The sequence below is a fragment of the Botryllus schlosseri genome, unplaced genomic scaffold (genome assembly GCF_051294905.1).
Source record: "Botryllus schlosseri isolate E-star unplaced genomic scaffold, Bs_hap1 Bs77a, whole genome shotgun sequence".
NCBI lineage: Eukaryota > Metazoa > Chordata > Ascidiacea > Stolidobranchia > Styelidae > Botryllus > Botryllus schlosseri.
This window is the reverse complement of record NW_027648686.1, coordinates 43507-55059: the sequence shown is the minus strand read 5'-3', so window position 1 is coordinate 55059 and position 11553 is coordinate 43507. Positions and strand designations below refer to the sequence as shown.

Genomic DNA, 11553 nt, shown 5'->3' with positions numbered 1-11553 from the left:
TCGGCGTATTCCTGGCTATTGTAGTTTAGGAGATATTGGCAGATTTAGCCATTTTGGGGGGTATGAAAATTTATGAAAAGTTCAATTACACCATGATTTCTCTATGTTCCCGAGGGCCTACAGTTACAACTCCGCTACCAGACTGTAGCAAATCAAAAGTTACGTCGAATGAGCCTATCGGCGTATTCCTGGCTATTGTAGTTTAGGAGATATTGGCAGATTTAGCCATTTTGGGGGGTATGAAAATTTATGAAAAGTTCAATTACACCATGATTTCTCTATGTTCCCGAGGGCCTACAGTTACAACTCCGCTACCAGACTGTAGCAAATCAAAAGTTACGTCGAATGAGCCTATCGGCGTATTCCTGGCTATTGTAGTTTAGGAGATATTGGCAGATTTAGCCATTTTGGGGGGTATGAAAATTTATGAAAAGTTCAATTACACCATGATTTCTCTATGTTCCCGAGGGCCTACAGTTACAACTCCGCTACCAGACTGTAGCAAATCAAAAGTTACGTCGAATGAGCCTATCGGCGTATTCCTGGCTATTGTAGTTTAGGAGATATTGGCAGATTTAGCCATTTTGGGGGGTATGAAAATTTATGAAAAGTTCAATTACACCATGATTTCTCTGTGTTCCCGAGGGCCTACAGTTACAACTCCGCTACCAGACTGTAGCAAATCAAAAGTTACGTCGAATGAGCCTATCGGCGTATTCCTGGCTATTGTAGTTTAGGAGATGTAGGCCCTCGGGAACATAGAGAAATCATGGTGTAATTGAACTTTTCATAAATTTTCATACCCCCCAAAATGGCTAAATCTGCCAATATCTCCTAAACTACAATAGCCAGGAATACGCCGATAGGCTCATTCGACGTAACTTTTGATTTGCTACAGTCTGGTAGCGGAGTTGTAACTGTAGGCCCTCGGGAACATAGAGAAATCATGGTGTAATTGAACTTTTCATAAATTTTCATACCCCCCAAAATGGCTAAATCTGCCAATATCTCCTAAACTACAATAGCCAGGAATACGCCGATAGGCTCATTCGACGTAACTTTTGATTTGCTACAGTCTGGTAGCGGAGTTGTAACTGTAGGCCCTCGGGAACATAGAGAAATCATGGTGTAATTGAACTTTTCATAAATTTTCATACCCCCCAAAATGGCTAAATCTGCCAATATCTCCTAAACTACAATAGCCAGGAATACGCCGATAGGCTCATTCGACGTAACTTCTGATTTGCTACAGTCTGGTAGCGGAGTTGTAACTGTAGGCCCTCGGAAACATAGAGAAATCATGGTGTAATAGAACTTTTCATAAATTTTCATACCCCCCAAAATGGCTAAATCTGCCAATATCTCCTAAACTACAATAGCCAGGAATACGCCGATAGGCTCATTCGACGTAACTTTTGATTTGCTACAGTCTGGTAGCGGAGTTGTAACTGTAGGCCCTCGGGAACATAGAGAAATCATGGTGTAATTGAACTTTTCATAAATTTTCATACCCCCCAAAATGGCTAAATCTGCCAATATCTCCTAAACTACAATAGCCAGGAATACGCCGATAGGCTCATTCGACGTAACTTTTGATTTGCTACAGTCTGGTAGCGGAGTTGTAACTGTAGGCCCTCGGGAACATAGAGAAATCATGGTGTAATTGAACTTTTCATAAATTTTCATACCCCCCAAAATGGCTAAATCTGCCAATATCTCCTAAACTACAATAGCCAGGAATACGCCGATAGGCTCATTCGACGTAACTTTTGATTTGCTACAGTCTGGTAGCGGAGTTGTAACTGTAGGCCCTCGGGAACATAGAGAAATCATGGTGTAATTGAACTTTTCATAAATTTTCATACCCCCCAAAATGGCTAAATCTGCCAATATCTCCTAAACTACGATAGCCAGGAATACGCCGATAGGCTCATTCGACGTAACTTTTGATTTGCTACAGTCTGGTAGCGGAGTTGTAACTGTAGGCCCTCGGGAACATAGAGAAATCATGGTGTAATTGAACTTTTCATAAATTTTCATACCCCCCAAAATGGCTAAATCTGCCAATATCTCCTAAACTACAATAGCCAGGAATACGCCGATAGGCTCATTCGACGTAACTTTTGATTTGCTACAGTCTGGTAGCGGAGTTGTAACTGTAGGCCCTCGGGAACATAGAGAAATCATGGTGTAATTGAACTTTTCATAAATTTTCATACCCCCCAAAATGGCTAAATCTGCCAATATCTCCTAAACTACAATAGCCAGGAATACGCCGATAGGCTCATTCGACGTAACTTTTGATTTGCTACAGTCTGGTAGCGAAGTTGTAACTGTAGGCCCTCGGGAACATAGAGAAATCATGGTGTAATTGAACTTTTCATAAATTTTCATACCCCCCAAAATGGCTAAATCTGCCAATATCTCCTAAACTACAATAGCCAGGAATACGCCGATAGGCTCATTCGACGTAACTTTTGATTTGCTACAGTCTGGTAGCGGAGTTGTAACTGTAGGCCCTCGGGAACATAGAGAAATCATGGTGTAATTGAACTTTTCATAAATTTTCATACCCCCCAAAATGGCTAAATCTGCCAATATCTCCTAAACTACAATAGCCAGGAATACGCCGATAGGCTCATTCGACGTAACTTTTGATTTGCTACAGTCTGGTAGCGGAGTTGTAACTGTAGGCCCTCGGGAACATAGAGAAATCATGGTGTAATTGAACTTTTCATAAATTTCCATACCCCCCAAAATGGCTAAATCTGCCAATATCTCCTAAACTACAATAGCCAGGAATACGCCGATAGGCTCATTCGACGTAACTTTTGATTTGCTACAGTCTGGTAGCGGAGTTGTAACTGTAGGCCCTCGGGAACATAGAGAAATCATGGTGTAATTGAACTTTTCATAAATTTTCATACCCCCCAAAATGGCTAAATCTGCCAATATCTCCTAAACTACAATAGCCAGGAATACGCCGATAGGCTCATTCGACGTAACTTTTGATTTGCTACAGTCTGGTAGCGGAGTTGTAACTGTAGGCCCTCGGGAACATAGAGAAATCATGGTGTAATTGAACTTTTCATAAATTTTCATACCCCCCAAAATGGCTAAATCTGCCAATATCTCCTAAACTACAATAGCCAGGAATACGCCGATAGGCTCATTCGACGTAACTTTTGATTTGCTACAGTCTGGTAGCGAAGTTGTAACTGTAGGCCCTCGGGAACATAGAGAAATCATGGTGTAATTGAACTTTTCATAAATTTTCATACCCCCCAAAATGGCTAAATCTGCCAATATCTCCTAAACTACAATAGCCAGGAATACGCCGATAGGCTCATTCGACGTAAATTTTGATTTGCTACAGTCTGGTAGCGGAGTTGTAACTGGAGGTCCTCGGGAACATAAAGAAATCATGGTGTAATTGAACTTTTCATAAATTTTCATACCCCCCAAAATGGCTAAATCTGCCAATATCTCCTAAACTACAATAGCCAGGAATACGCCGATAGGCTCATTCGACGTAACTTTTGATTTGCTACAGTCTGGTAGCGGAGTTGTAACTGTAGGCCCTCGGGAACATAGAGAAATCATGGTGTAATTGAACTTTTCATAAATTTTCATACCCCCCAAAATGGCTAAATCTGCCAATATCTCCTAAACTACAATAGCCAGGAATACGCCGATAGGCTCATTCGACGTAAATTTTGATTTGCTACAGTCTGGTAGCAGAGTTGTAACTGTAGGCCCTCGGGAACATAGAGAAATCATGGTGTAATTGAACTTTTCATAAATTTTCATACCCCCCAAAATGGCTAAATCTGCCAATATCTCCTAAACTACAATAGCCAGGAATACGCCGATAGGCTCATTCGACGTAACTTTTGATTTGCTACAGTCTGGTAGCGGAGTTGTAACTGTAGGCCCTCGGGAACATAGAGAAATCATGGTGTAATTGAACTTTTCATAAATTTTCATACCCCCCAAAATGGCTAAATCTGCCAATATCTCCTAAACTACAATAGCCAGGAATACGCCGATAGGCTCATTCGACGTAAATTTTGATTTGCTACAGTCTGGTAGCGGAGTTGTAACTGTAGGCCCTCGGGAACATAGAGAAATCATGGTGTAATTGAACTTTTCATAAATTTTCATACCCCCCAAAATGGCTAAATCTGCCAATATCTCCTAAACTACAATAGCCAGGAATACGCCGATAGGCTCATTCGACGTAACTTTTGATTTGCTACAGTCTGGTAGCGGAGTTGTAACTGTAGGCCCTCGGGAACATAGAGAAATCATGGTGTAATTGAACTTTTTATAAATTTTCATACCCCCCAAAATGGCTAAATCTGCCAATATCTCCTAAACTACAATAGCCAGGAATACGCCGATAGGCTCATTCGACGTAACTTTTGATTTGCTACAGTCTGGTAGCGGAGTTGTAACTGTAGGCCCTCGGGAACATAGAGAAATCTTGGTGTAATTGAACTTTTCATAAATTTTCATACCCCCCAAAATGGCTAAATCTGCCAATATCTCCTAAACTACAATAGCCAGGAATACGCCGATAGGCTCATTCGACGTAACTTTTGATTTGCTACAGTCTGGTAGCAGAGTTGTAACTGGAGGCCCTCGGGAACATAGAGAAATCATGGTGTAATTGAACTTTTCATAAATTTTCATACCCCCCAAAATGGCTAAATCTGCCAATATCTCCTAAACTACAATAGCCAGGAATACGCCGATAGGCTCATTCGACGTAACTTTTGATTTGCTACAGTCTGGTAGCGGAGTTGTAACTGTAGGCCCTCGGGAACACAGAGAAATCATGGTGTAATTGAACTTTTCATAAATTTTCATATTCCCCAAAATGGCTAAATCTGCCAATATCTCCTAAACTACAATAGCCAGGAATACGCCGATAGGCTCATTCGACGTAACTTTTGATTTGCTACAGTCTGGTAGCGGAGTTGTAACTGTAGGCCCTCGGGAACATAGAGAAATCATGGTGTAATTGAACTTTTCATAAATTTTCATACCCCCCAAAATGGCTAAATCTGCCAATATCTCCTAAACTACAATAGCCAGGAATACGCCGATAGGCTCATTCGACGTAACTTTTGATTTGCTACAGTCTGGTAGCGGAGTTGTAACTGTAGGCCCTCGGGAACATAGAGAAATCATGGTGTAATTGAACTTTTCATAAATTTTCATACCCCCCAAAATGGCTAAATCTGCCAATATCTCCTAAACTACAATAGCCAGGAATACGCCGATAGGCTCATTCGACGTAACTTTTGATTTGCTACAGTCTGGTAGCGGAGTTGTAACTGTAGGCCCTCGGGAACATAGAGAAATCATGGTGTAATTGAACTTTTCATAAATTTTCATACCCCCCAAAATGGCTAAATCTGCCAATATCTCCTAAACTACAATAGCCAGGAATACGCCGATAGGCTCATTCGACGTAACTTTTGATTTGCTACAGTCTGGTAGCGGAGTTGTAACTGTAGGCCCTCGGGAACATAGAGAAATCATGGTGTAATTGAACTTTTCATAAATTTTCATACCCCCCAAAATGGCTAAATCTGCCAATATCTCCTAAACTACAATAGCCAGGAATACGCCGATAGGCTCATTCGACGTAACTTTTGATTTGCTACAGTCTGGTAGCGGAGTTGTAACTGTAGGCCCTCGGGAACATAGAGAAATCATGGTGTAATTGAACTTTTCATAAATTTTCATACCCCCCAAAATGGCTAAATCTGCCAATATCTCCTAAACTACAATAGCCAGGAATACGCCGATAGGCTCATTCGACGTAACTTTTGATTTGCTACAGTCTGGTAGCGGAGTTGTAACTGTAGGCCCTCGGGAACATAGAGAAATCATGGTGTAATTGAACTTTTCATAAATTTTCATACCCCCCAAAATGGCTAAATCTGCCAATATCTCCTAAACTACAATAGCCAGGAATACGCCGATAGGCTCATTCGACGTAACTTTTGATTTGCTACAGTCTGGTAGCGGAGTTGTAACTGTAGGCCCTCGGGAACATAGAGAAATCATGGTGTAATTGAACTTTTCATAAATTTTCATACCCCCCAAAATGGCTAAATCTGCCAATATCTCCTAAACTACAATAGCCAGGAATACGCCGATAGGCTCATTCGACGTAACTTTTGATTTGCTACAGTCTGGTAGCGGAGTTGTAACTGTAGGCCCTCGGGAACATAGAGAAATCATGGTGTAATTGAACTTTTCATAAATTTTCATACCCCCCAAAATGGCTAAATCTGCCAATATCTCCTAAACTACAATAGCCAGGAATACGCCGATAGGCTCATTCGACGTAACTTTTGATTTGCTACAGTCTGGTAGCGGAGTTGTAACTGTAGGCCCTCGGGAACATAGAGAAATCATGGTGTAATTGAACTTTTCATAAATTTTCATACCCCCCAAAATGGCTAAATCTGCCAATATCTCCTAAACTACAATAGCCAGGAATACGCCGATAGGCTCATTCGACGTAACTTTTGATTTGCTACAGTCTGGTAGCGGAGTTGTAACTGTAGGCCCTCGGGAACATAGAGAAATCATGGTGTAATTGAACTTTTCATAAATTTTCATACCCCCCAAAATGGCTAAATCTGCCAATATCTCCTAAACTACAATAGCCAGGAATACGCCGATAGGCTCATTCGACGTAACTTTTGATTTGCTACAGTCTGGTAGCGGAGTTGTAACTGTAGGCCCTCGGGAACATAGAGAAATCATGGTGTAATTGAACTTTTCATAAATTTTCATACCCCCCAAAATGGCTAAATCTGCCAATATCTCCTAAACTACAATAGCCAGGAATACGCCGATAGGCTCATTCGACGTAACTTTTGATTTGCTACAGTCTGGTAGCGGAGTTGTAACTGTAGGCCCTCGGGAACATAGAGAAATCATGGTGTAATTGAACTTTTCATAAATTTTCATACCCCCCAAAATGGCTAAATCTGCCAATATCTCCTAAACTACAATAGCCAGGAATACGCCGATAGGCTCATTCGACGTAACTTTTGATTTGCTACAGTCTGGTAGCGGAGTTGTAACTGTAGGCCCTCGGGAACATAGAGAAATCATGGTGTAATTGAACTTTTCATAAATTTTCATACCCCCCAAAATGGCTAAATCTGCCAATATCTCCTAAACTACAATAGCCAGGAATACGCCGATAGGCTCATTCGACGTAACTTTTGATTTGCTACAGTCTGGTAGCGGAGTTGTAACTGTAGGCCCTCGGGAACATAGAGAAATCATGGTGTAATTGAACTTTTCATAAATTTTCATACCCCCCAAAATGGCTAAATCTGCCAATATCTCCTAAACTACAATAGCCAGGAATACGCCGATAGGCTCATTCGACGTAACTTTTGATTTGCTACAGTCTGGTAGCGGAGTTGTAACTGTAGGCCCTCGGGAACATAGAGAAATCATGGTGTAATTGAACTTTTCATAAATTTTCATACCCCCCAAAATGGCTAAATCTGCCAATATCTCCTAAACTACAATAGCCAGGAATACGCCGATAGGCTCATTCGACGTAACTTTTGATTTGCTACAGTCTGGTAGCGGAGTTGTAACTGTAGGCCCTCGGGAACATAGAGAAATCATGGTGTAATTGAACTTTTCATAAATTTTCATACCCCCCAAAATGGCTAAATCTGCCAATATCTCCTAAACTACAATAGCCAGGAATACGCCGATAGGCTCATTCGACGTAACTTTTGATTTGCTACAGTCTGGTAGCGGAGTTGTAACTGTAGGCCCTCGGGAACATAGAGAAATCATGGTGTAATTGAACTTTTCATAAATTTTCATACCCCCCAAAATGGCTAAATCTGCCAATATCTCCTAAACTACAATAGCCAGGAATACGCCGATAGGCTCATTCGACGTAACTTTTGATTTGCTACAGTCTGGTAGCGGAGTTGTAACTGTAGGCCCTCGGGAACATAGAGAAATCATGGTGTAATTGAACTTTTCATAAATTTTCATACCCCCCAAAATGGCTAAATCTGCCAATATCTCCTAAACTACAATAGCCAGGAATACGCCGATAGGCTCATTCGACGTAACTTTTGATTTGCTACAGTCTGGTAGCGGAGTTGTAACTGTAGGCCCTCGGGAACATAGAGAAATCATGGTGTAATTGAACTTTTCATAAATTTTCATACCCCCCAAAATGGCTAAATCTGCCAATATCTCCTAAACTACAATAGCCAGGAATACGCCGATAGGCTCATTCGACGTAACTTTTGATTTGCTACAGTCTGGTAGCGGAGTTGTAACTGTAGGCCCTCGGGAACATAGAGAAATCATGGTGTAATTGAACTTTTCATAAATTTTCATACCCCCCAAAATGGCTAAATCTGCCAATATCTCCTAAACTACAATAGCCAGGAATACGCCGATAGGCTCATTCGACGTAACTTTTGATTTGCTACAGTCTGGTAGCGGAGTTGTAACTGTAGGCCCTCGGGAACATAGAGAAATCATGGTGTAATTGAACTTTTCATAAATTTTCATACCCCCCAAAATGGCTAAATCTGCCAATATCTCCTAAACTACAATAGCCAGGAATACGCCGATAGGCTCATTCGACGTAACTTTTGATTTGCTACAGTCTGGTAGCGGAGTTGTAACTGTAGGCCCTCGGGAACATAGAGAAATCATGGTGTAATTGAACTTTTCATAAATTTTCATACCCCCCAAAATGGCTAAATCTGCCAATATCTCCTAAACTACAATAGCCAGGAATACGCCGATAGGCTCATTCGACGTAACTTTTGATTTGCTACAGTCTGGTAGCGGAGTTGTAACTGGAGGTCCTCGGGAACATAAAGAAATCATGGTGTAATTGAACTTTTCATAAATTTTCATACCCCCCAAAATGGCTAAATCTGCCAATATCTCCTAAACTACAATAGCCAGGAATACGCCGATAGGCTCATTCGACGTAACTTTTGATTTGCTACAGTCTGGTAGCGGAGTTGTAACTGTAGGCCCTCGGGAACATAGAGAAATCATGGTGTAATTGAACTTTTCATAAATTTTCATACCCCCCAAAATGGCTAAATCTGCCAATATCTCCTAAACTACAATAGCCAGGAATACGCCGATAGGCTCATTCGACGTAACTTTTGATTTGCTACAGTCTGGTAGCGGAGTTGTAACTGTAGGCCCTCGGGAACATAGAGAAATCATGGTGTAATTGAACTTTTCATAAATTTTCATACCCCCCAAAATGGCTAAATCTGCCAATATCTCCTAAACTACAATAGCCACCAGGAATACGCCGATAGGCTCATTCGACGTAACTTTTGATTTGCTACAGTCTGGTAGCGGAGTTGTAACTGTAGGCCCTCGGGAACATAGAGAAATCATGGTGTAATTGAACTTTTCATAAATTTTCATACCCCCCAAAATGGCTAAATCTGCCAATATCTCCTAAACTACAATAGCCAGGAATACGCCGATAGGCTCATTCGACGTAACTTTTGATTTGCTACAGTCTGGTAGCGGAGTTGTAACTGTAGGCCCTCGGGAACATAGAGAAATCATGGTGTAATTGAACTTTTCATAAATTTCATACCCCCCAAAATGGCTAAATCTGCCAATATCTCCTAAACTACAATAGCCAGGAATACGCCGATAGGCTCATTCGACGTAACTTTGATTTGCTACAGTCTGGTAGCGGAGTTGTAACTGTAGGCCCTCGGGAACATAGAGAAATCATGGTGTAATTGAACTTTTCATAAATTTTCATACCCCCCAAAATGGCTAAATCTGCCAATATCTCCTAAACTACAATAGCCAGGAATACGCCGATAGGCTCATTCGACGTAACTTTTGATTTGCTACAGTCTGGTAGCGGAGTTGTAACTGTAGGCCCTCGGGAACATAGAGAAATCATGGTGTAATTGAACTTTTCATAAATTTTCATACCCCCCAAAATGGCTAAATCTGCCAATATCTCCTAAACTACAATAGCCAGGAATACGCCGATAGGCTCATTCGACGTAACTTTTGATTTGCTACAGTCTGGTAGCGGAGTTGTAACTGTAGGCCCTCGGGAACATAGAGAAATCATGGTGTAATTGAACTTTTCATAAATTTTCATATCCCCCCAAAATGGCTAAATCTGCCAATATCTCCTAAACTACAATAGCCAGGAATACGCCGATAGGCTCATTCGACGTAACTTTTGATTTGCTACAGTCTGGTAGCGGAGTTGTAACTGTAGGCCCTCGGGAACATAGAGAAATCATGGTGTAATTGAACTTTTCATAAATTTTCATACCCCCCAAAATGGCTAAATCTGCCAATATCTCCTAAACTACAATAGCCAGGATACGCCGATAGGCTCATTCGACGTAACTTTTGATTTGCTACAGTCTGGTAGCGGAGTTGTAACTGTAGGCCCTCGGGAACATAGAGAAATCATGGTGTAATTGAACTTTTCATAAATTTTCATACCCCCCAAAATGGCTAAATCTGCCAATATCTCCTAAACTACAATAGCCAGGAATACGCCGATAGGCTCATTCGACGTAACTTTTGATTTGCTACAGTCTGGTAGCGGAGTTGTAACTGTAGGCCCTCGGGAACATAGAGAAATCATGGTGTAATTGAACTTTTCATAAATTTTCATACCCCCCAAAATGGCTAAATCTGCCAATATCTCCTAAACTACAATAGCCAGGAATACGCCGATAGGCTCATTCGACGTAACTTTTGATTTGCTACAGTCTGGTAGCGGAGTTGTAACTGTAGGCCCCTCGGGAACATAGAGAAATCATGGTGTAATTGAACTTTTCATAAATTTTCATACCCCCCAAAATGGCTAAATCTGCCAATATCTCCTAAACTACAATAGCCAGGAATACGCCGATAGGCTCATTCGACGTAACTTTTTGATTTGCTACAGTCTGGTAGCGAAGTTGTAACTGTAGGCCCTCGGGAACTAGAGAAATCATGGTGTAATTGAACTTTTCATAAATTTTCATACCCCCCAAAATGGCTAAATCTGCCAATATCTCCTAAACTACAATAGCCAGGAATACGCCGATAGGCTCATTCGACGTAACTTTTGATTTGCTACAGTCTGGTAGCGGAGTTGTAACTGTAGGCCCTCGGGAACATAGAGAAATCATGGTGTAATTGAACTTTTCATAAATTTTCATACCCCCCCAAAATGGCTAAATCTGCCAATATCTCCTAAACTACAATAGCCAGGAATACGCCGATAGGCTCATTCGACGTAACTTTTGATTTGCTACAGTCTGGTAGCGGAGTTGTAACTGTAGGCCCTCGGGAACATAGAGAAATCATGGTGTAATTGAACTTTTCATAAATTTCCATACCCCCCAAAATGGCTAAATCTGCCAATATCTCCTAAACTACAATAGCCAGGAATACGCCGATAGGCTCATTCGACGTAACTTTCGGATTTGCTACAGTCTGGTAGCGGAGTTGTAATGTAGGCCCTCG

General features: G+C 41.3%; 1 long non-coding RNA gene across 1 annotated transcript; it reads left to right on the top strand.

Moving 5' to 3' along the window:
* Nucleotides 1–7: 7 nt before the first annotated feature.
* LOC145432680 (uncharacterized) lies at nt 8–10843 on the top strand. The gene is made up of 2 exons (XR_013912922.1): nt 8–689; nt 10413–10843. It is a non-coding gene; the product is annotated as an uncharacterized LOC145432680 (long non-coding RNA).
* Nucleotides 10844–11553: the final 710 nt, after the last annotated feature.